General features: G+C 51.4%; 1 long non-coding RNA gene across 1 annotated transcript in view; it reads left to right on the top strand.

Annotated features, from left to right (window-relative positions):
- Positions 1–23,790, top strand: part of LOC135973614 (uncharacterized) — a 64,160-nt gene extending 40,370 nt beyond the window's left edge. Inside the window, exons 2-3 of the long non-coding RNA XR_010590520.1 lie at positions 12,762–12,890; positions 14,533–23,790. This is a non-coding gene — a long non-coding RNA (uncharacterized LOC135973614). The remainder of the gene's footprint in view (positions 1–12,761; positions 12,891–14,532) is intronic.
- Positions 23,791–25,231: the final 1,441 nt, after the last annotated feature.

The raw sequence follows: 25,231 nt of genomic DNA, 5'->3' as shown, positions 1-25,231 counted from the left end.
AGAACGGTTTGTATTCCACAGGCCAGCAGGACGGGGCCCCTCGGGCTGAAGGCTGCTCCGTCCCATGTAGGCACCAGGTGCTGCAGTATTTTTAACCTTTCCTCATAGGTCAGGTTTTCTAAACCTTTGATCATTTTTGTTGCTCTCCTCTGGACTTTCTCCAATGTGTTCACATCTTCCATGAAGTTTGGCAGCTAGAACTGGACACAGCACAGCTGAGGCCTCACCAGTGCCGAGTCGACATATGACACTCCCATTAATACACCCCAGAATGAGATTAGCCTTTTTTGCATCTGCGTCACGTTGTTGGCTCGTGTTCAATTTGTGATCCACTAGACCCCCCAGATCCTTTTCTGTGGTACTGCGGCCTCGCCAGCTGGTCTCCATTTTGCAGTTGTGCATTTGATTTTTCCTCCCTAAGTGATGTACTTTACACTTCTCTTTATGGAATTTCAGCTTGTTGATTTCAGACCAATTCTCCTATTTGACACGGTTGTTTTGAATTGTAATCCTGCCCCCCGAAGTGCCTGCCCTCCCAGCTTGGTGTCATCCACAGCTTTTCTAAGCATACTCTCCACTCCACTATCGGAGTCATTAGGAAAATATTGAATAGTACCAGACCCAGGACAGACCCCTGCAGGACCCCACTTAATACGTCCTCCCAGTTTGACAGCAAACCATCCAGCCATCAGCGTAATCGTACAAGGCAGCAGAAGGAAATGGTTTTTGGAGGTGAGGCTGTAACTCAGGACCCTTGGTCTAAGGACCCCAAATATGGATCACTAACACTACCCCCCCCCCACGTGGCACACCACATTTCAAAACTATCCGAGTAACTAAGTGAGATTTTGGCTTACTTACAAGAGTTGAGTTTTAAAGCATATGCCGTGGTGGGAATGGGAACTTTCTAGCCATTTTTCTATATTGGCACATGCATGCTGTAAAAAAATAATGTTTTCTTAAATCCTCTTCTCAGTTTGGGTTGCCCAAAGATTTATTGGGTGTCAGGCACTAGCCTGGGTAAAACGTGACCAATTGAGACCATTTTGACCTGCATCACATCAAATAGTTTGATCTCTATGTGCAAGAAACATCCCACCGAGAAAGGTTTTTAAATGGGCATTGTGGGGGGCTTATCTCTCTTCAGCTCCTCCTTCAAATGATTCCAAACTTGGGTCACTAGCCCTCCCCTGCGCCCGCCTGAGGCACACCACATTTCAAAGGGATCTGACAAAGTGTGCCAGGAAGCCTGTCAAAGAAGGAAGATAGGTAGGTCTGACATGATTTGTTCCTGACAAATCCATGTTGGCTATTGCTAAACACCGTTATCCTCTAGGTGCTGACGAATCGGCTGTTTAATAATTTGTTCCAATATCTTTCCAGGTATCGAAGTCAGGCTAACTGGTCTATAATTCCCTGGTCCTCTTAAATCGAGGTGCTATGTTTGCCCTTCTCCAGTCCCTGGGCCCTCAATGAGCTCTCAAGATAAGTTCCTTAAGTACTCTAGGGTGAATTTCATCAGTGTTCCCTGTAAACTGGGCATATGCACAGGTCACATGGCTGGGGGCACGGCTGGCACCTTGGTCCCAGTCTGCATGCTGGGCTATCAACCTGCCAGAACCTGTCGTGACTCCTGGCACCAGGACCAAGACGTGGCAGGGACCTGAGCCAACAGGGAGGAGTAAGGAGCAGAGTAGGGTGCTGGGGGTCCATGGGGGGGCTCCCTCGAGGGTTGAGGCTCCTGGGAGGGGTAGGTGTAGGAGTTCCTGGGGGAAAAGGCAGGGGCTGATGGGTGGCGAGAAGGGAGGGCTGCGGCCCCAGCTGTGGGGAAAGGGGCCCCGGACTTCGCAACCTGCCTCACCCTCTTGCTGCTTAAGGGGCTGTGCCCCCCCACAACCACATTGCGCCCCCACCATGTGGTCTGTGGGTTTCCCCTACCCAGCCTGGCGAGAGACTATTAATAACACAGGCAGGACTGAGCCTGATTATCACTGGTCCTCGCAATTCTCTCCCATTCGTCTTGCTATTTATTGATTCCAATTTCCCCAGATCTCGAACTGTTCACAGTGACGTCAGAGGCTTTCGCTGGCTCCCATCCAGCACTGCCATTTAATCAAATACTTGCCTCGTTCTGTAAACGCTTAAGCCTGCGCTGGAAGAGTGTCATGGGTTTCTTTTGTAAGGATTGATGCTTGTCCCTCCCTTCATGGCATGGCTGTGTGCACACCCAGAATCCTTTGCTTGCTACTGAAACAACTGGTTGGAAGCAGGGTGGCTGCTGACAATAGTGTGTGTGTGTGTTTTGGCCAGAGGCAGACAGAAAGGAAAGCCAGGCTGCAAGCAACAGAGCCACAAGAAGGTGTAACAGAGAGGGCACTTTTCAGTCTCCCTCCGGCCTGGCTTCTTGGAACAGTGCAGGGAGCATGCATCGTAATTTAATTTCCCAGGAGGAGAAACTGGAGAGCAAGAAGCAACTTCAGCAGGTCCTCGTAGGGCAGGGAAAAAAAGCGGTTGCAGCAAACTAGTACATAATAAAAATGTTCCATTCTGTGGCATTTGGGGAAAATGACAGCTGCCGTGGCTGCAGAATCACAGTGTCCACAGGGCTCTGATTGAGGTGAATGGGGCGGCTCACCCCCTCCGAGCCATTGTTTCAGGCTGTCTGCAGATTCAGGCAGGGAGCACTGCTTCAGTTTATGCTAGATTCACTGTTTTGAGGTTATCTCCACAACCATAAGGGCTGGACACATTTTTTAAATGAAAGGGAGACAATTGGAGGGGAATGCAGGACTCCAACAGTCAGTGCATGACCCCCAGGGGCTACAGCCACCCAGTGAGATTCCCACTTTAAACTGTTCAGATGTCTAGTTCTGAGCTTGTGGGGTATCACCTGCAAATAGAGCCCCGGTAACTAAGTTGTTTGCAAGGGATTTCAGGGAGCTGCCATCACACTCCAGCCACACGGTTAAAAGATTTAAAAAAACTGGGCATGTTTATTCTTGAGAAAAGCCGACTGAGGGGAGATCTGAGAACAGTCTCAAATACGTTAAGGGCTGTTCTAAAGAGGCTAGTGATTAATTGTTCAGTTGTTCTCCATGTCCACTGGAGGTAGGACAAGTAGTAATCTGCAGCAAGGGAGATTGAGGTTAGATATTAGGAAATACTTTCTAACTCTCAGGGTGGGTAACCTCTGGGCCAGGCTTCCGAGGGAGGTCGTGGAATCCCCGTCACGGGAGGTGTTTAAGAACTGGCTGGACAAACCCCTGTCAGGGATGGTCCAGGTTTACTTGGTCCTGCCACAGCGCAAGGGGCTGGGCTTGATGACCTCTTGAGGTCCCTTCCAGCCCCACATTTCTGCGATTCTATGATTCCTGTATTTCTCTAGGGTGACTGGTGAGTTAATAGCCCAGCTTTCAGAAGGGAGTTTGACTTAGAGCACACAGAGCAAACTCTCTTAATATCAGAGGGGCAGCCGTGTTATTCTGGATCTGTAAAAAGCAACAAAGAATCATGCATCCAACAAAGTGGGTATTCACCCATGAACGCTTATGCTCCAATACGTCTGTTAGTCTATACGGTGCCACAGGACTCTTTGTTGCTTTCTCCTAATATCATAAGTAAAGGTTCTAGTAGCTAAATCCCAATGAACCCATGTGTAGTGCTCTGAATCCCAGCCCAGCATCTGTATCATCTCATCAGGAAAACCCAGCCAATCCCTCATGGTATCTGTGGTCAGATAGTAGCGTCATTCAAGTTCTGCCTAATGAAAAGCTTGAGTGAAATTACACAGAGTGCATTTGGTGCCCCAAGAGTGTTTTTCTAAATAAATCGGAAGGTTTACGACTGCACTTTAATACACTCTAAATGTAAGTCTGTTATGAGTGTAGCCTCGAGCGAAGCAAAGGCATAAAATACCTTGTTCAGAATACAGGCGCAAGCTGAAGGAATTCTCCTCACGTGGTTCCTGGGGCTCAGGAATGGCTTGTCCCTTCTGGACGCGAGGAATTCCAATTCCAGCAGCCGGGCTTCATACATGATTCAGTTGTTTGCACGCGGCAGAAGCAGCCCTGGGTTTGCTAGTGTGAGGGCCGTGCAACCAAGCCAGAGCTGAGAAGCGGCAGTTCAGCTGGGTACGAACTGTGGCCTTTTTATCCATCTCGAGCCCAGTTGTGTTTTTATTGTAGGCGCATTCTCAGAAGTGAGAACTAAGAAATGTGAATTTACCAGTTCATGCCCAAGCTCTCTCCAAGAGCCACGTTCCTCGTCTCATTAAGGGCCTGATCCTAATCAGGGGAAATGAAAGAACGGAACTAGGGGTCCAAAGCTGGACAACAACATATTAGAGGCACAGGAGGGTTCCCGTCGGAGAGAGCAAACCCTTTGGAATACAGTACTGAGATCCCAGCACGACGCCAGCATGAAAAGCAGCCGCAGACACAGACGTTGCAAACCTGTAAGCTGCTCGTGCAAAGCGTGCACATGGATGCTTATTTGCACACATGCTACAGGATGAGTGCTTGCAATTCCCAGACGGTACACGCCTGGCGAGGTGGGCTCAGTGCAGTCCTAGTACTGAACAGGCAGCACGACCGTGCTCAGAAATGCACATCTACTGCCCCCTTGAGAACCAGTCCCTGTCGATAGAAACGTGGCCGTAGGCCTGATCATGAAAAGTCCGGAGCACCCACAACTCCCTCTGCTCAGGATCAGGCCCCATACCCAGCCTCCCATCTGGGAGTTGTGTGTTCCTCTGTGCAACATGGACCTAGTCCTACTGACCCATCGGTTACGTGTACACCACGAGCTAGGGGGGTGACTCCCCGGCTCCCGTACACACACTTGCGCCAGCCCTCGCTGAGCTAGCGAGAGTGTAAATAGGTGTGTAGCCAGGCTGAGCCGGGCCGAGTCTGTGGGTGGGTATGTCCTGGGCACAGCTCAGCCCTGCCTCCCCTGCACCTACCCGAGCTACCACAGGTACACAGCTATTGATACTCCCACTCGCTCTGCGAGGGCTGGCGCGAGTGTGTGAACACCTGCCAGGGAGGCACCCCCTAGCTCGTGGCATACACCTAGCCATAGTCACACCCGCTGTGCTAATGAGCCTGTGGGACTCCCAGCGGGACCGGTGTGCGGGATGGATGGCTAGGGCTGCTGTACACTGGACGTATACAAGGGTCCAGCATGGGCGACTCGGTTCCTTTAGGCTGCAAAAACGATATTCAGGAAATCTGTTCAGCAAAACCAAACTCTTTATGGTGATTTTCTGAACCTAAAAGAGCAGCTGATTCCAAGCTGTGTAAATACTAACGTGCAGTTACCCCATGAGAGCCACGCAAACAACACGAGTGTTAATAAAGCCAGGATTAGTCAGCTTTCCATGCACCACAAGTGTTCACTCAGGCATTCTTGCAATGAGATTTTGAAATTAAGATTGATGATCGCTTGATGTAATAAACTCCATGCTTTCCATAATGGGCCCTTCATTGCATTAACTCCTGCCTCTCTAACAGGATGATACATTCATTCCATTCACTCAGTATTTGTTGATTGGCCTTTTTTCTTGCAAAATATATTTTCCACAGATCCATTCTGTGCGATGCAGACCGCTCTGGTGGCAAGAGCATTTACCAGAGGTCTGTCCTGTGGAATGGAGGTTTAATGACAGAAAGGCTGATTGGTTTTGCTGTCAGGAAAGTTTTGTTGCCTGAGATCAAAACACATGGGATACATCTTTATGTTTCGCAGATCTGTGTTTTGCCAATTCTTTTTCATGTTGGATAATTGACTAAGTCACCAGGGAAGCCGTGTGTCTGCGCTGCCGGCCCATTGCTCACTATTGACCTGGTTTCATTTCATTCATCTCATGTCATTTACGCTACACTGTTATATTTACTTAGCATTTCCTACCATCTCTGTCACTGGAATAGACTTTGTTTAAAGGATCATTGTATTTAATTAGCAAGAGTTACTAGTTATGAAGCTAAGCAGTGACCTCGTGCTGCTCTCACACCTGCACCAACCTGGATGCATTTACCCGGGTGTGACAGAGCAGTGTCAGGCCTCTGTATTGCAAACTACTGCTGGGCCTGAACCCAAATCCTGGAAGTGAACACCTGACTCGGGCCGCTTCCGAGTCTGGGTCAGAACTCTGGGTCTGGGCCCCATAGTGGGCTGAACCAAACCCCCAGATCCAAACACCCTCAAACGGTGGAACAACACTGACCTGGGCCTGGGCTGTGGGCCCCATCTCTAAGAACGCTAGTCTTTGTGTCCCTTCTTGTTCCCTTGAGGGGGGTCACCATCCATAGGCCTTTTCTCTCCAAGGTCCTGGAAAAACTTCCCGGAGCCCTGGCAAACCAACTTTGGACATCATCTGATTGAGAGAAGCCAAGGCGCTAAGGCAGGGGGGATGGCTGGTAGTGCAGTCCGGAGACCATTTGTAGGGGCTCTAGGCACTCCCGCTAGGCGACATTATCAACACTGTCAGCACACAGCCACTCTGCACTGGTGGCAGGAGAGAACCCTGCACAACAATGCAACATTAGGGGATGAGGAAACCCAGCCAGCTATTGCTAAATGCAAAGGTGGCCATGGCTGGCTCTAACAAATAACTCTCCCCATCTTGCCTGTCGTTAATCATTTCCCTTAAGCACGTCTAGTGCTGCAGGCGGGATCACTCCTGGCCAGAGCATCCGGCTCAGTTCTGAAGGTGCCTCCCTTGCTGAAGAATGGTCCTGACATTTGGGGCTGGGAGATGCGCAGGGAGCCAGGCACTGAAATGTAAAACTTTAGATCCTACAAGTCCACTCAGTCCTACTTCAGGAGATAATGCTGCCCGCTTCTTGTTTACAACGTCACCTGAAAGTGAGAACAGGCATTCTTGTAGCACTGTTGGAGCCAGTGTCACAAGATATTTACATGCCAGAGGTGCTAAAGATTCATATGTCCCTTCAGGCTTCAACCACCATTACAGGGAGCATGCATCCATGCTGATGACAGGTTCTGCTAGATAATGATCCAAAGCAGTGCAGACAGACACATGTTCATTTTCATCATCTGAGTCAGATGCCACCAGCAGAAGGTTGATTTTCTTTTGTGGTGGTTCAGGTTCTGTAGTTTCTGCATTGGAGTGTTCTCTTTTAAGACTTCTGAAAGCAAGCTCCACACCTCGTCCCTCTCAGATTTTGGACGGCACTTCAGATTCTTAAACCTTGGGTCGAGTGCTGTAGCTATCTTTAGAAATCTCTCATTGGGACCTTCTTTGCGTTTTGTCAAATCTGCATCAAAAGTGTTCTTAAAATGAACAACATGTGCTGGGTCATCATCCGAGACGGCTATATCAGGAAATATATGGCAGAATGAGGGTAAAACAGAGCAGGAAACATACAATTCTCCCCCAAGGCGTTCAGTCACAAATTTAATTAACGCATTTTTTTTTTTTTAACAAGCGTCATCAGCATGGAAGCATGTCCTCTGGAATGGTGGCTGAAGCATGAAGGGGCATATGAATGTTTAGCATATCTGGCATGTAAATACCTTGCAATGCCGGCTACAACAGTGCCATGCTAACGCCTGTTCTCACTTTCAGGTGACATTGTGAATAAGAAGCAGGCAGCATTATCTCCTGTAAATGTAAACAAACTTGTTTGTCTGAGCAATTGGCTGCACAGGAAGTAGGATTGAGTGGACTTGTTGGCTGTAAAGCAGTGGTGGGCAACCTGAGGTCCGCGGGCCGCATGCAGCCCAGCAGGGTAATCCGCTGGCAGGCCGTGAGACAGTTTGTTTACATTTACCATCCGCAGGCACGGCTGCCTGCAGCTCCCAGTGTCCGGGATGGTGAACCGCGGCCACTGGGAGCTGCTGGCGGCCGTGCCTGCTCTAAAGTTTTGCATTGTTTTGTTTTTGAGCACAGTTATGTAACAAAAACACCCTACATTTGTAAGTTGCATTTTCATGATAAAGAGCTTGCATTCCAGTATTTGCTGGAGGTGAATTGAAAAATACTATTTCTTTTGTTTATCATTTTTACAGTGCAAATATTGGTAATCAAAAATAATAATATAAAGTGAGCACTGTGCACTTTGTATTCCGTGTTGTTACTGAAATCAATATACAGTAACTCCTCACTTAAAGTCATCCCGCTTAACATTGCAATGCTCCACTCTTATGTTGTTTGGCTGCCTGCTTTCTCCACAGCAGACCCCACGGATCAGCGCCTTCCCCCTCCTCCCTCCACCTCCTGCTCACGGCAATCAGCTGGCTTGTGGCGTTTAGGAGGGAGGGGGGAGGACTCGGTGCGCCTCCTCCCTGCCTCCGGAACTCGGCAATCAGCTGACTTGCAGCGTTTAAAAGGGAGGGGAGGGAGGAGCCAGGATGCAGCATAGGAGGTAAAGGGTGGGGGGAGGAGAAGCGGGTCGGGGAGGGCTTGGGGGAAGGGGTGGAGTGGGCAGGCTGAAGGTTGAACCCCCCCATCCCTGCAGAGTAGGGGAAGCTGCCCTGGAACCTAACCCCCCCTATTTACATTAATTCTTATGCGGAAATTGGATTCGCTTAACATCGTTTCACTTAAAGTCACATTTTTCAGGAACATAACTACAACGTTAAGTGAGGAGTTACTGCATTTGAAAATGTAGAAAAACATCCAAAAATATTGAATACATTTCAATTGGGATTCTATTGTTTAAAAGTGCGATTAAAACTGATTAATCACGATTAATTTTTTAAATCTCAATTAATTTTTTGGGGTTAATCATGTGAGTTAACTGCAATTAATCGACAGCCCTAATTACAAACACAGGTTTTAGTCACAAATGTGCAATTGCAGTGGGATGATGTTAGCACAGCACCGTTGCCCAATGACAAATTTCATCTATTTTTACAGAAGGGCTCAGAGGTGCCCCCCCTGCACTTTCTCTCACACACACACACACACACACACACACACACACACACACACACACACACACACACACACACACACAGCTCATCCCATGCAAAGGAAGTTTGAAGACAGAGCCCTGCTTGTGCCCTCGAGGGCCACACGGAAAGGAGCAGGAACAACTCAACCAGGTCGTCTCATCTGCTGTTCAGGATCTTCCACTATGCAAAAGGCTCCTTTACAGCAGCCATTTGGTTCAGAGTCACCCCCCATTGAGCAAGCTACCCAGCTCTTCCCGATGCTGCACCCATGAAATCGGTGGTGCAGATCTGTGTAGAAGACATACAAGAAAAGGTGGATCCATTGTGCAGGGGCTTTTGGGAACTGCTATGGGGTGGCATGAGGCCTAGGCCCTCCTGGAGTCCCACCTTAGCCCCCACAAATACAGTCTGGGCCCTGTGCATGGGGGTGGTTTTACCCCTGATGATTGGGAACTTGCCGAGGGAACTGCAAACACCTCGAGTCTCCGAGACTGAGCAAAAACTGGAGTAATGTTTTTGAATTCTTTGGAGTTATTCCAAATTTACACCAGTGTAACTGAGATCAGAATCATTCTCACATGGTGTAGCATGTACTAACAACAAGAAAAAATAATTGGGAAGAGCATATCCACTGAGCTTTAAAACCTACATTAGGGGCCAAGTTTAAGCTCCCAGGGTCCTTAGAGCTCAGTCCTATCATGTATCATTGATAATCCTTGACAATTTTATTCCTCCAGCCTTAACTAAACTGTCTTGAAAACCCCATGTTGTGAGCTATGGCATACAGCAAAGCTTCACAAAACACTGGGGCATTCTTTGCAGCCCACAGGCCAAAGTAAATCCAAGCCGCTCGTGAGGAGGCTGGCTGCCAGCCACAGGAAATGCCCGCCCAAAGTGCTTTGTGTGCTCGTGGTAATGTTTGTGGCAGGGAGGCACAAGAGCCAAGGTTTCGGATGCTGAGAGATGCACAGAATGACAGGTTTCAGAGCAGCAGCCGTGTTAGTCTGTATCCGCAAAAAGAACAGGAGTCCTTGTGGCACCTTAGAGACTAACAAATTTGTTAGTCTTTAAGGTGCCACAAGGACTCCTGTTCTTTTTACAGAATGACAGTGCAGCATCTCCATGGAGTGGAGTTGTTTTGCCTGGAGGAGAACCTCTCTCCTGATTTCATGCAATCTAAGCATTTGGTTTCAAAATAAAAGCTCTTGTGCCTCGGACTACTCTCTCGCTCTGTCCTTTGAATAGAGAGAGAGGCCAGATTTCCATCCTCTCAGGCGGAGCAGCAGAATTGTGTCTGTGCCTTTCCTGCTGCGTTGGGTGGAAGAAATGACCTTGTAAATGTTATTTTCCAAGCAACCAACTCTTTGTGCTGGATTGGTCGTGTCCTGACTTCCCTGTTTTGCCCGGGGGATTTTGATAGTCCTCGGAGGAGCCAGAAAGCAGCATGGCAGCGAGGTTGAAAAACAAGCCATGGCTCTCCCAGACCCCAAACCAGAGCTCTTAGGCCCTTGTCTTGCAAACATTTGTGCACGTGAGTAACATTACTTAGGAGTAGACTCGTGCTAACATGAGTAGAGTTACTCACATCCATCTTTGCAGGTTGGGGACTGTAGGTGTGTGGGACTCACCCCTGTGGTGCCTCCTGCTGGTCGTCCTTGGGAATTAGCTCGTCCCAGCTCCAGAGCACCCTCTGCAGGCCGGTGAGCTGCTTTACCGCACTCTGGCCCCCGTGTCCTTCCCAGGACTCGGTGCCCCTTTCACTGGGTTTCTGCCCCCCCTTGCAGAACCCCCTCAGTCTCAGGGTCTCCCCCTCTCAGGGGAACCCCCACCCACTTTCCCCACTTCGCCTCAGTCTTGGCTACTGCCTCATCTCCATCTAGCCCCCGTTCATTGGGGCAGACTGCAGTATCAGCCACTCATCACAGGCAACGGGGTTTGAGCCTGCTGCCTCTGCCTACCAGTGGGCTGCCCCCTGCAACCCCAGTACCCAGTCGGCCTTACCCTAGGCCTGCAGCCTGGGGGGTTTCCAGGCCGGAGCTCCCCAGCTCCTCTTGCCTTCCCCCAGCCCTGCTCCACCTTAGGTACCCAGGTACGCTCCCTAGCAGCCAGGCCCTTGTCCCTCTAACGGCAGAGAGAGTGTCTGCTTCAGCTCCAGGCTCAAGGCTTTATAGGGTCAGCGGGGCCCTGATTGGGGCGTGGCCCCAGCTGAGCCTGCTTCCCACCCCAGCCTGGGCTGTTCCCCCTGCCACAGCCCCCTCCCAGGGCTGGTTTAAGCCCTTCCGGGCAGGAGCGGGTGATCACCCGCTACAGGGACTCATTCCCCATAGCTGCAACTCTCCCAGTCAGACCTGTCTCCACGTCCTCTACCACCATCAAATGGGCCCCGGGTCAGAGACGTAAGCCAGAGCCGGAGCTCCCGAGTGTCAAATACAAGGAGAGAAAAGCTTTTGGAATGAACTCCGGACTCTGCAGGGTAAAGGAGCAGCAGTGGGCACACGCAAACCTTGCTCTGTATGCCCACTGCTGCCGAGCGGCCTGTCACACTGCGCCACCACTTACGCTTCTTTCCTGATGGGTCTGACTCTGCACTCACCCGCGGGGCTGTAAACCAGGGGTAGCAGGGAAATGATGACATGGGATACACCCCGACGATCCTGGCAAGTGTCCCGCACCCACACGCTGCTGGGGCAGGCGAACCCCCCCCCCCCAAGGTCACTGCCAGTCTGACCAGGGGAAATCCCTTCCCGACCCCCCATGAAGTGATCAGTGAGACCCCGAGCAGGTTGGACAGATCCTCCTGCACTGGCAGCAGCCAAGGGCTCTTTGTGGACAATTACATCTGTCCTTTGGCTGAGGGTTGCACGTCAGTTGTCTGGGCCAGAGCCTCAGCGGGTGTAAATCAGTGGAGACACCTGATCGGCCCTAGCTGAGGATCTGGCTGTTCCATGTCTTCATCACCTGGCAACTAAATTTGTGCTCTGCACTCTCGGGGGCGGGGAGGAACGGAGCCCGTTACACCTGTGCCCTGTGATCTGTGTGGACATCCAGCATATTTCCAGGTTGATACAAGCAGCTGGTTCTAACCTATAACTAAGGCCCTGTCAAATTCACTGTCCATTTTGTTCAACTTCAAGGTCATAGGACTTTAAAAATAGTAAATTCCATGACTGCAGCTATTTTTCATGGCCGTGAATTTGGTAGGGCCCTGCCTATAATGCCTAGATGGCTTGGACCCTAGCGATCTAAGAAACTGTCTTCTGCCCATATGATACCGTGGCAGCTGCGACCAGCTGAAGCCTTCGGTTGGAACATATCATTAAATTGTTTGCGTTGTGATTGATTCCGGCCCATTATCTCTAATCTCAGTCAGCAGAGCACGTCCAAGCAGTTTTCATTCTGCAGGGCTGCAGCCATTCAAAGCAAACTTCTTTTGCACTAAAATGTTTTTCTGTGCCAGGGACAACATTGTGATTATTGTGTTAGCGATCACGCTCTCTCCCTCCCCCAACTGCTTTTAAGTTTGGGGGGGGGGAGCAGGGGAGGAGCGAGTGTAGAGCTGAAATACTGGCTTCTCTAAAATCTTTGTGGAGGTTCTGAATCGCCCAAACTAGTCGATTTAGTTTATGCTCCGTGTTCCATTTGCCCGTTGCTGGTGATCTAAAAAAAGCTCCCGATGTAGTTAATGTTCTGCTGTCATTTTGAGAAAGATGGAACATGACTGTTCAACGTACTGTTAACACATTACAAAGAAAAGTATATCAAATAAAATAGCACGACTGGAGGATCAACCTGGATTCCATTATCTGTCGTTTGACTCTTTCGAAATGATTTACCCCTGGCAGGTTAACGGGATTGTCAGTGCAGCAGAGAGACGCAAGCCCGGGGCTGTTCGTTTCTTGCTATGCAGTGAGATCGCTGGGCAGATTCCAGCGAAGTGTTTGCAAAGGAAGGAGCAGACGAGCGGATGCAGGGTAGGTGAGAGGACCGACCACACCATGTAATAAACCAGGGGCAGATATCAGCTGCCCCAGCTGCCCCACTAGCACTCGCTGGCGGACATGGGGCTGAGGAGGGAGCCGAGGGGGCGACGGGCAGTGGCTGTGTTGTGTAGGGCCCTGTTTCAGCACAGTGCTTCAGCGAACAGGCAGGTCCCATTGGCTCGGCTGAGACTCCAGCACACGCGGGTGTGCTTTGCTGAGTGGGGCGGAGTGCGGGAGGCGTTCCCAGGAGGGGACGTGGCGCATGCTCTCGTGCCGCAGAACCAGAGCACAGCAGGGCGTTACCCAGCTGAGGCAGCTCCACCAAGGGTAACTGTGCTGCTGGCCCTTCACCCACACTCCTGCCAGCTGCCTCGCCCCTACGGATCATGCTGTGCCCCGAGAGATCCAGCCCATCTTGCCCCTGATCTGAGGAGGGCTCTGAACCCGCTATGGGGAGACCGGGCCACATGCAGAGTCCCGCGTGAGGTGCTTCCATTGACCTGCTTGCTTAGGAGACCGGTTGTGGCACATGTGCAAGTGGCAGTTTTCCAGTCAGGCCCAGGCAGGACGTGCTGCAATAGCCCAGCACTGTGGCTAGCTCGGAGCCTGCAGGGCAGGGGCTCTGGTTCCTGGCTAGCTGTCCACAGAAGGTGTTGGTGACTGCGGGCCCAGGAGTAGTGATGAGCTCTGCATGGCCCGGAGACCCGGCACCAGCTTTCAGCCCGGGGGCAGATGCCCTCTGTAGATGATGCGGCCACAGATTCTGCCAGTTCCTCTGAGTTCTTCCCCTCCGCATCCCCTCCACATCTCAGGGGCTGGAGCTAGCGTCCGCTGCTCTTCCTCCAGAAACTCACTTTGCCCCGTAGCATACGAGGGGCAGGATTGCATAGGGTGGGGTACAAGTGAGGGGCATATCAGGAGAAACTCCCTAAGAATCCCAGGTTGGGGGGGAGGGGGGAACTGGCTGACCAGGGTGGTGGCACGAATGGGATCTGGGGCCTTTCCCCTCAAGGGAAGGCTGTGGGGACTGGCTGGGTACCTGTTGAACTGTGGAGATATCGGTCCCAAAGGGAAGTGATGGGAGGCCCCGCTGTGCCTCAGGGAGGAAGAGCCCAAATGCTGCTGAATTTCAGCCCCTTGGCTCCTTTGAAAATCCCAGCAGTCACCGGCTGTACCAGAGAACACAGGGCCCCAGGCGGGCTGGAGGAACTAATGGGCCTTGCCCAGCTCTGATTTCTACAATTTCATGACACCATGAAAAAATGCAAAATCTGAAAGCCCCGGGGTTATGGGAGACAGCACAAGGTTTGCAAACACATGGGAAGAATCTCTCTTCCGAGCCTCCGTGTGCACTTCAGGTCGGCGTGGTGTTGGCTTTTGTATTTGTTGTCCTAAAACTGATATTATGGCCTCTTATGAAAGTGTTGCTTGAACCGATATTACACAGATCTTTATGTGAATCACTCAAAGCACAACCACTCTCCTTGGCAGCACCAGGCATAACTGCCGAGATGCTTGCAAGCACAGGGCTGCATGTTAATATTAATCATCCTTGACCTAATGTTCCTGACTAACAGTTTGATGCTAGATGCAAAAATTACCTATTTGATTCACTGTGTTTTTTCCACCGTAGCTGAAAGTAAAGCTCTGTCCTCCGACACTGCCACTAATTCTCTGGGGATGTTTGACTCAGAGGATGAAAACAGGCAAACCAGAGAGATTGCAGTTCATTCAGCCAGCGGGATTACAGTTCATTCAGCGGTGAACCTGGGGGCGTTGTTCATCAGAGAAGCATTTCAGCTCTTGGCAGTTTGCTGCCCTATTTCTGCTTTATACATGTGTGACTGTCACATGATGTTACATAACTGATCACGTTACATCACGATCCGTCAGCCCCACATGCAGGAAGAGACAAAGTGTCCTGGAGAACTAATGCTGGGGAGGTGATTTCTCTGCTCAAGGGTTGCTGGCCACCAAGCGAGCCAGAACCCCAAACTCCAGCCACTCGCTGCCCTGCTCTCCCCCCGCCATCTGAGACCCAGCGCCCTGTGTAAACAAACCTGGACATTTCCAAGTGATTTGCCTCCATTTTACAGCCAGGTCACAGAGAGACCAAGTGCCTTGTGCAGGGTCATCCCCAGGGAGGCAGAGCCAGAAGTGGAACCTGGCTTTCCGGCCTCTGCTCCTCTTACATAACGGCTTCCCCGCCCAGCGCTGCATTTCACACAGGGCTTGGGGAAGGGAGCCTGGGTACAAGACGCTCTGAAAGGGAAACAAGATGCAGCAGGACAGGAGGGCGGGTTCCTCACTCTCTCAGTGCCGTGACTGAACCTCGACTTAAAGGGGAGACAGCACCGGGAGCCTCACGCTCTGTAACCCCCTCACGGCTGGGCCAGACCCCTAACTGCAAAGTTTTTCTGTTCATTGAAGGCACTTACACACACACCCCTCACCAAAGTGCCTGAGCACTGCACAGTCTTTACTGTATTTACACACACACACACACACACACACACCATGAGAGAGGGCAGCGTTGTTTTCCCCACAGTTCGGATCAGGACTGGAGCACTGAGAGACACAGAGACTTGCTTGAGGTCCCACAGGAAGTCTGTGGCAGAGAAGGAAATGAAACCCAGGTCCCAGGTGTGCACCCTAACCACGGGGCTAGCCGGCCTTCCTTCCTTAATGCCTCACCACCATTCAGCAGCTGAGCCTGCGATGTCATTATCCTCGCTTACAGCGGGGTAACGGACCGTGGGCACAGGTGTGCCGCCCCCGCTTACCCCAGCACTGAAGTAGGCCCCGAGTTTCAGGCTTTGCCCCAGGTCAGTGGCAAAGATGAGAATAGAGCCCGGGAGCCCTGCCTCCCTGTCCCTGCCCTAACAGCGAGATCTCTGCCGCCTCTCCAAACTCCCTGACCATAAGCCACCAGGGCCCGACTGTGGAGATGAGGAAGGGGGTGACCAGCTCTGAACAGTCCCGTATTCCCTGCACTGGGCTGCCCGGTACAGTATCAGCGTGCGGATGGACGGGCTGAGGCTAGTTAGCTGGGGATGGGTTATTCGAGGTAGAAACACACAACTACACAATGAACAGACACTCCAGCCAGACGGCGTCCCCCAGAAGAGTAGCAAGTACTGAGTGAGGAGCCGCTAAGACAGGCCAAGGGCTGGAGCTGCAGAACAGCGCCGGCCCCACAGCATTTACAGCAACAAAAAGCTTCATGGGGGGGGGGGTGTCTCCTCTTGCAAAGGCTCCCCCCCCCAGAGCTGGAGGCCTCCCCAGGGAGCATCCCCGGCCGGGCCAGACGTGCATGGCCCATCCCCCCATGGCACAGTGCTGCAGACTGCCCGTCCCGCTCGATGCCCGGCTCCGCAGGGCTGTAATTTCTAAATCCTGGGCACCTGCTTTTCCTGGCCATGCATGCCGGAGTCAGTCCGAGCGCTGGGAGTCTGTGAGCAACGGGCCGTGGGCTTTCCCTCCCCCCGTGGGTCTGTCCGGGTGCCCTGCACTCCCTTCAAGCCCAGCCCTCCCAGGGACCCTCCCTACCATCTCCTGTGGGACCCCCACCCAGCCCTTCTTGAGCTGCTCTCCCGGTCTGTCCTGGGCCCTAGGCCAGCTGCTGGGGACACTCTGCAGGGCTATGGGACAGGACGGAGGGGCCGATGCGTAACTGGGGACAGTGTCAATGACATCAGAGAACAAAGAGGCACTCGGTGCGAGTCGCTGGGCTCTGCTGCACCCCTGCACAGCGCCCCAGCAAGCCCTCCCCCTCCCCAGGGCCACCGGGTGCTGGGGATCCCAGCAGCCCATCTGATCCTGCTCTGTCCTGGGTGACTGGAGAGGAGCGTCCCACCTCACCCCCAGCCCTGCCTCCCTGTCCTCAGCGCACAATTTAACTTGGCCGGCCCAGCTGCTCCGGCTCCAGTGACCTCTCACCCTCCACGCCAGCCTCGATGTGCAGCCCGGCCCAGCCCGGCCCGGGCGCCTGCGATAGCCCTGAGCAGGAACACAGCTCAGTCGATGGGTGCTGCATGAGAAAAGGCTGGGGTCTAGCCAGGGTGTGACGGAACATCCCGAGGCCCCTGGACCAAGCTCCCTGGGTCAGACAGGGTGGTAGCCCAGGGCAAGCCCAAAGGCCAGGCATTCCCCTGCACGGCTGACCGGCCAGGCCAACAATGCGCAGCCAGGCTCAAGATTTACTCTGCCTATTCCAGACCAGGCCTCTCCGTTCCATTTCCACAAAGTGGATTCATCCCTGGATTGGGCGGAGGGCTCTGCGCACACCGGCAAAGAGACGGTTAACACCCTGCCCCAACAGGGAATTTCTGCAGGTTCCTGTTCTTGCTGAAAGAGGGCCAGGCCTGGGAGGCTGGGCTGGGCGCAGCTGGTGTGAGTGAGGCTATCAGGAGGCTATAAAAGCAGTGAGCTAGGAGGGCAGGTGTGGGATTGGGAGGGGCTCTCTTGGTTATTCTCCCATGACCTCCCAAGCTCTGGGGGTTTCCCTGATATGCTGTGGGATGATCGTAGTTTTATTTAGCAGGCAGTGGAAAGAAACCCTTGGAGTGCTGTTCAAGGAGGAGATGGGCAGGCACTTTCCCCACAGGTGTGTTAGCCCTTGCACCCACCACACTGCATGGTGCTTTGTAAAATCTAAACTCTTGGGTGGGGGATAGCAATGACTGAAAACAGCATTTCAGGGCCTTGGCTGCCAGTGACCCACAGATCCCAGGGGATTCTCAGACCCTCCCCCCAAGTTCCTTCCATAGAAAGGGGCATCGCTACATACACCTGCTCTGCCATGGGAATGCAAGCAAGTGAAAGTGCCACATGCTGGCACTAGCTGATTCAGCCCCGGGGACGCTGGCTGGGAGCTCAGCTCGTTCGTGATAACGCTTGTATCCATGAACTAGAGTTCTAGGCACCCCTGGAAATGTGCAATGCCTGGTGTGGGCTTGCCAGCACCAGGGGCTGATGTGATTCACTCCCTGCTGTGAGCAAATTGCACCAGCCTTTCCCTCTGGGAGGGCGCGCTGCTGAGTGAGCCAGCGGGAATAGTCACAGCTGTTGGAGAAGCCTGGCTGGGAATTCATGGTGATGGCGCCGACGCTGCCTCCTCCTCACCTCAGCACAGTTGTGCTGGTAAAAATGTTTGCAGAGAGGTATTGCCTCTGGCAGTGCCTGTGCAAATAGGGATTGTTGCTAGCAGAGCTTGTGTGGCTGCTTGGAAGCTGGTTTGGGGAAAACCAGCTTCCAAGCTACAGGCAGGGAGCAGAGACACCGGGTGACTTAGCATGTCCAAGTACACCAGAGAAAGCTCTGAGTGGCAGGCGTGTTAGTCTGTGTCAGCAAAAACAACACGGAGTCCTTGGGGCACCTTGGAGACTAACACATTTATTTGGGCACAAGCTTTTGTGGGCTATAACCCACTTCATCAGATGCATGGAGTGGAAAAAACAGTACCAGGTATAAATACACAGTACATGAAAAGATGGGCATTGCCTTACCAAGTGGGGGGTCAGTGCTAACGAGACAATTCAATTAAGGTGGAAGTGGGCTAGTCTCAACAGTTGACAGGAAGGGGTGGAAATCACTTGTGTAGTTCTAATGAGGCCAATGTAATCAAGGTGGCCCATTTCAAACACTTGACAAGAAGGTGTGAGTATCAGCAGGGGGGAATTAGTTTTTGTAGTGACCCATCTTGAACAGCAAATTCTCAAGAGTTGCAATTGTCAGGTAGCTCACGAGTGAGCCCTAGGCAGGACTATGTTTGTAGGGACCATTTCTCCAGATCATTTATGAATAAGTTGAATAGGATTGGTCCTAGGTCTGACCCTTGGGGAACATCACTAGTTACCCCTCTCCATTCTGAACATTTACCATTAATTCCTACCCTTTGTTCCCTGTCTTTTAACCGGTTCTCAATCCATGAAAGGTTCTTCCCTCTTATCCCATGACAACTTAATTTACATAAGAGCCTTTGGCGAGGGACCTTTTCAAAGGCTTTCTGGAAATCTAAGTACACCATGTCCACTGGATCCCCCTTGTCCACATGTTTGTTGATCCCTTCAAAGAACTCGAATAGATTAGTAAGACACGATTTCCCTTTACAGACTTTTGCCCAACAATTTATGTTCTTCTCTGTGTCTGACATTTTTATTCTTTACTATTGTTTCAACTAATTTGCCCGGTACTGACGTGAGACTTACCGGTCTGTAATTGCCAGGATCACCTCTAGAGCCCTTTTTAAACATTGGCGTTACATTAGCTATCTTCCAGTCATTGGGTACAGAAGCTGATTTAAAGGACAGGTTACAAACCATAGTTAATAGTTCCACAATTTTACAGTTGGGTTCTTTCAGAACTCTTGGGTGAATGCCATCTGGTCCTGGTGCCTTGTTACTGTTAAATTTATCAATTAATTCCAAAACCTCCTCTAGTGACACTTCAATCTGTGACAGTTCCTCAGATTTGTCACCTACAAAAGCCAGGTCCCACTCGCGCCAGAGCTGATCACCCTGCACCGACCCAGTCTGCAGGTCAGAGAAGAGCTCACCTGCCGAGGTACAGCCCACCCGGGCCCAGTCACAGCAGTGTCTCAGAGGAGCTCTCGGTGAACCCCGGCTGCCACGGTTCCAGAGCCATCTGTGCTCCTAGGCTGCGAGCCGGCTCCAGGCAGAGCACTTGGCCTCTGTTTAGTCTCACAGGTCTCCAGAGCAGAGGATCCTTAATTAACAAAAGAGCAAGGGTTTTAATTTAATTGTCATAACTAAGTTAGAATTTTGCTGTGCATAAAACATGTGCAGTGCAGGTTAGAGGGACAAAAGACAGTATTTTATTCTTTGTGTGGCACAACTAGAGTGTCTAGGTGCTCGCGAACCAGGCGAGGAACGTACCGTTGCTGCACTGTCAGTCCAGTGCATGCAGTGAGGAGGGGCTGAGTAGTCGTCCGTCAACACGTACAAAGAAACCTCAGCAAACTTGGCCCATTCAGACCCCTCAGTCTGCTCCGTGTTTCCTTGAGTTCTAAACTCGATGGGAAAGTTACTCCAATGGGCTTGGAGGAACGTCCCGCACCAAGAGAGGTGGCAGAAAGCACACGGCAGATTTTAATGACAGGCTTTGTTCTGTCTGCCTTCAATGTCTCTATGGCATCGGTCGTCTGAGTGTCTGTCTAGCTTCTGACTGTCTGAAGCTGGGAGTGAACACCAGGGATGGCTCACTCAATAATTGTTCTGTTCTGTTCACTCCCTCTGGGGCACCTGGCATTGGCCACTGTCGGAAGGCAGGATACTGGGCTAGATGGACCTTTGGTCTGACCCCGTATGGCCATTCTTATGTTCTTCAATATCTCCCCAGCATCCATCACCTGGGTATCTATGTGCCAGTACACGGTAGTGTGAGGAGCAGTGAGATGAAAGCCCTGCCCCAACACGGCCGTGTTTCAGTGCCAGTAGGAGAGTGAGAGGGTTTCAGTGAGTAGCGCATACTGGGCGCTGTAATTCTCGATTCTGGTCCCGGCTCTGCCACGGACTCTGAGCTCTTGGTCGCTTTTATAAACCCAACTGAATCCCTGGGTTTCTTGGTGGTTTTCTCTGTTCACCAAGAGCAAAAGGTAACTTTCAGCATAAAGCAATAACCAAACAGGACAGACACCCCCAGGAGAGAGAGGGCGTGGTGACTCCAGCTGTGACATTCTGCATCTGAAGTGAAATGCACAATAGCGGCTACCTCCCAGCTCCCCTGCTCCAGCAGGGAGATGGCGCCATGTGGAAACGGCAGTCCTGTTACCTTTTCTGAGCCAGGCATCCACCAGCATTCAGGATATTGCAGGTTGTGTCTGCAAGGAGGAGAAAATGATGCTGGAGTCAGGTGTTGCGGGTGTTTCTTTGAGGCAGTCCTCAAGGAACCAACGTCCTGTTACCTGCAAATAGCAGGAATCGAACAGGAGGCAGTTTCTTTGCTCATGGTTTCATGCCTCTGCCCAGCAAGCGCTCTGCCAAAGGGTCTCTTAGCTTTCGCTCAGGGCCACGTTACCAGTGTTTCTCCAGCTGTCTGACTTGGCTGTTCCTGCCCACAGACACGCGGCTTCACCAAACAATACCTGAGTCCCTGGCATTTGCAGCCCATCCCCAGCGAATGCCCGCTGCCCAATGGCTCAGCCACTCACTGGGCTTGCATGTAGCCTGTGTGTTGGGCGGTGGCTCCTGTTGACTCAGCTCTCTTGCTCCAAAAAGGAGCTGAACTGCTACTCACATTTACCCTGGGTGAAGGATGACTGTCAGACTCCCAGCTTCAGTGAGCTTTCCCCCAACCTCCAACATAACAGCACCAGCCTCTGCTCTCCGTTACCCAGCTGCAGGCATCACCACTTCCACCCAGAGCCAGAACCCGGTGGCATAAAGTCCCAGGAGATCCCTAGAGACCCCAGTAATCAGTACCTTGGTGTTACACCTCGTCTGAAAGGCAGCACGTCCAGCAGCACTGCGTTGCTAGCTCAGTGCAAACGCACAGGGAAGAGTGTCTCCCGGAGAATCACCAGCAAGTCGGGCAGCACCCGAGTTTTCCCATCTAGTGACTAGGCCCTGCCCGGTACGCATTAGCCAAGAACTGCCCCCTGCTCAGGTGTCGCTCCCCTCCTCATGCCTGGGTCAGAGAACCTGCAGTATTTGGGCTCCTCCCCAGCCATTTCTGTGGTGATAAAGGCCGACAGGAATTTGCTTTTTCTCTCCTATTTGGGGCAAGTCATGAGCCAGTCACGTGAGTGAGTGACACCCCTCCCCCTGCATGCACTGCACTGGCAATCGAAGGCTGAGGGAGAAGGGGGCCTGGTCTGGTTTCAGATGGGCCCGAACCAGACCTCCAAAGCTGACATCCTTGAACACTTGGGAGATTCTTGATCTGGGTCTGCACCGAGATTGTGCACGTAGCCCCTGCCTCAGGAATGGGCTGATCCAAAACGCTCACTCCAAAGGGAGCTTCTGAGATGTTCAGAATCCAGACCCAAGCCGGGCGGCTCAGGAGCGAGCGGAGTGACAACTGGCATTTCGCTTCTGGGCCCGTGAGCCCTTAATGACGGGAACATGAACTTTCACATTCACGGTTATGTAACGTGATCAGCCAGAGGACAAGTTTCTCCCACAAGCAGCTTTACCTGCTGGGAGACATCCTCTGCATCTGTCATTCAGACAGCCTAAGAAAGGCACAGTGCACAGGTTATTTCAGTAGCAAGATCTGACAAGGAATGAACTGTGAATCCCACCCAGCTGCGGTGTTAGGCGTGAGACACAGACACGGATGGACACAGTCATGGACGGTCAGTGTGACTCATGAGCTCACTACGCCGGGGTCGCGCCGTGACCCTGAGGGCATTACTGCTGATTGACACCAGCACAGGTGGAGCAGATTCAGGCTAAGTTCAGTTTTTTACCCCAGGGTTTTGCAATGCAGTGCTGAAATATGGTTATAAAACTGTGCTGAAAGAGGCATATTTAACTTGCTAAGGGCTGAGGTCTGTAAAGTTGGAATCCATGACTGGAATTCAGATCCCTGCATATCCTGGGGTTTATGAAGCTCTAACTATGAGCTGTGCTACAGGCATGGCTAAGAATTCTGATGAGGCCATCAGATTACTCCATTTCTCATATTTAAGACTTTAGAATTGTGGTTTTCAAAAGACCGTAAAACCGGCAGTTTGTCCTGCAGTGTCTCACTCAGCAGATCGTGTGGGAAGGGCCAGACTGGTGGGTATTGTTCCCCTCCCTTTCCCCAGCCCCCATGCTGCAATTCCCATTGCTTGGCTCTCCAAGCACTTCATTCTCAGGACCGTCTGCAGGAGCGCTCTGCAGCCCACAGCCTGGGCCCACGCCTGAGAGCCACAGCTGTGGCGTCTGGAGTAGAGAGAGAGCAAGACTCCTGAGACCTACTTCCAGCTCTCCTCCTGACTCACTGTGTGACCTAGACCGAGTCAGTGGTCCTCTAGCCATCCAACCGTCCCTCTGTCCTGTAAAATGGGTACAATAATCATGTTCTATTTTTACAAAGGGGCGCTGTGCGGTTTCATTGTTTCATTCAATTGTTCAATGCCCTGATATTCTTGGATGAAATATTATGGTATTAATAATAACAAAGTTATATTTATATAGACAGAATTGTAAGAGAAATATGAAGCCAAACCAACTGCAGCCTACAGAATCCTCTCTCAAGCTTTCCTGCTAACCTGTCTGACTGGGTGTGGCACTCTGCACCTCAAAGCAGCACCCTGGCACCCCCATATTCACCACTATCATATAATTATGATATGTTTTGTACAAAGTATGCCTTGTGAGGTGACCTTTCAAAAGTCCTGATCTGTTTAACATTAATATCCTGTTGGATTGTATGTGCTGTCATTGCATGGGAAATTATGAAGTTTTTCTATGTGTGTGTTACTGAAATATGTTGTAAGGTTGGGAACACCCACAACCAGCCTTTCAGGTATGACAAAGGAGGAGCCAGACAGCGTTAATGGCTCATCAACACCCATCAAGGAAAGAATCCACTATCTGTACACAATGGAGACTGCTTGACCCACGTCATAGCAAAAGATCTTTCCAGCAAGCTGGGAGAAACTATAAAGAAGGGGAAGTGACATCATTGCCTGGCCTCACGCCCCCCACAACTCAAAACCTGGAAACACGTCTGGAGGACAAAAACGTTGAGCTGGGAGGGTAGGCCCAGGCTGGAAGAGTCCCAGCCTGTGTATTGAAGATCCGTGACATGTTTGTACCATCGATCAGGGTGAGACATTGACTCAAACCCTGTTTAGTTTATAGAACTCAGACTGTGAATTTAGTTTTGTTACTTAGGTAGCCAGCTTTGATCTCTGCGCTTGCTAATTATAATCACTTAAAATCTCTCTCTGTAGTTAATAACGCTGGTTTATATTTTACCTAAAACAGTGCGTTTTGGTTGAACTGCTTGGGAAATCTCAGCTCAGGTTACAAAGGCTGATGCACGTCCTCTCCACATCGAGGGAGGGGTGGACTGGGTAATGAACTTGCACTGGCCAGGCTTCTGGTGCGGGCAGGACAGTACAGCTCTGGGGTGCAAGGCTGGAGAGCTGGGGGGGGAGGGATTGGCTGGAGCCTCTCTATTGTTGGTGCACAGATGATTCATGTAACTCCGTTGGGTGTGTCCCACCTGCGGATGTGTGTGTAAGTGCCGTGCCTGGAGAGGTTTGGGGCTTAGCACAGCATCACAGTGTGGGGGGACACCCCAGGTTGGTGGGCAATGGGGACTCAGCAGTCCCACAGTCCAGGTTGCGCCCTGGGGACCCATCACACTGGGTTTCCAGGGTCCCAAGACATGTTGCTCTCCTGGGTTTGGTTCTTTCCTGTGTATCACATACCATTTGGGAGGCTCATTACAAACCAGAATTCAGGAGGATCCAGTCTGTGCTAAATGCTGGGGCTTGTGGATATATGGGCATATTCATAAGATCCACCAAAGCTGGGCCTTCTATCCCATAATCCTACATCTGGGCTATTGCCATGCAGTCTTTGAACCCAATAGAAATCCACCCGTGTCCTCTCCCCTCCCAAAGCAACGTGGCTGGGAGTGAGCGTAGCAGCATTAGAAGCCACTAACTGGCTGATCTGTCGGTGTCACTATAGCTGGGAATCTGGGGTCCACTCACTTCAGCTGGTGCCCAGATAATTCTGTGCTGACTACACAGCCCTTAGCTTTGCTGTGCTGGGCTTGGCAGAGGTGCCGGGTGGTGTGTGTAGGTTTTCATTCCCTTCGCTATGAAGGGATGGCGTTAATTCTAAACATGTTGGTCTCTTGCTGCAGCATGGCTCAGGGCCATCTGGAGTCTCGCTTTTCTTAGAAGTACAAAATGTTAATGGATGCAGAGAAAAGCATGTAGCAGAAATACATCTCCCTGCACACCCCTTGTGGGGAAAGCGTTGGTGTTGCCTATAAATATTAACATAAACACACAACTGCAGGGAAGAAGAGCCTTTGAGGAACCTTGTTTTACAACTGGACTCCCCCCCAATAGCCAATACATGCGCCTTGCCATTTACATGGGGAAAAAACATGCTCCGGAGGGATCTGGTTTTCAGCATGATCTGACAGGGGCCTGTCTGTACGCCTGAGCTGTTCCTCTGAAGAGCGCTTGCCCTCTGACAAGAAGAAACAAAAGGACGCTTGGTTGATTGATTCGTCTTCTCAGGCAGATGTATTAGAAATAGAATGTGTAATTAACAGGCCCAATATTAATGCTTAATTAAAGAACCATGAAGGAAAACCAGAGCTGTGCGAAGAACTGAAAGGCACTGAAAGCAAAA

The sequence above is a fragment of the Chrysemys picta genome, chromosome 9, assembly GCF_011386835.1.
Source record: "Chrysemys picta bellii isolate R12L10 chromosome 9, ASM1138683v2, whole genome shotgun sequence".
Lineage (NCBI taxonomy): Eukaryota > Metazoa > Chordata > Testudines > Emydidae > Chrysemys > Chrysemys picta.
The sequence above is the reverse complement of the archived record's forward strand: the minus strand, read 5'-3'. Positions and strand labels throughout refer to the sequence as shown.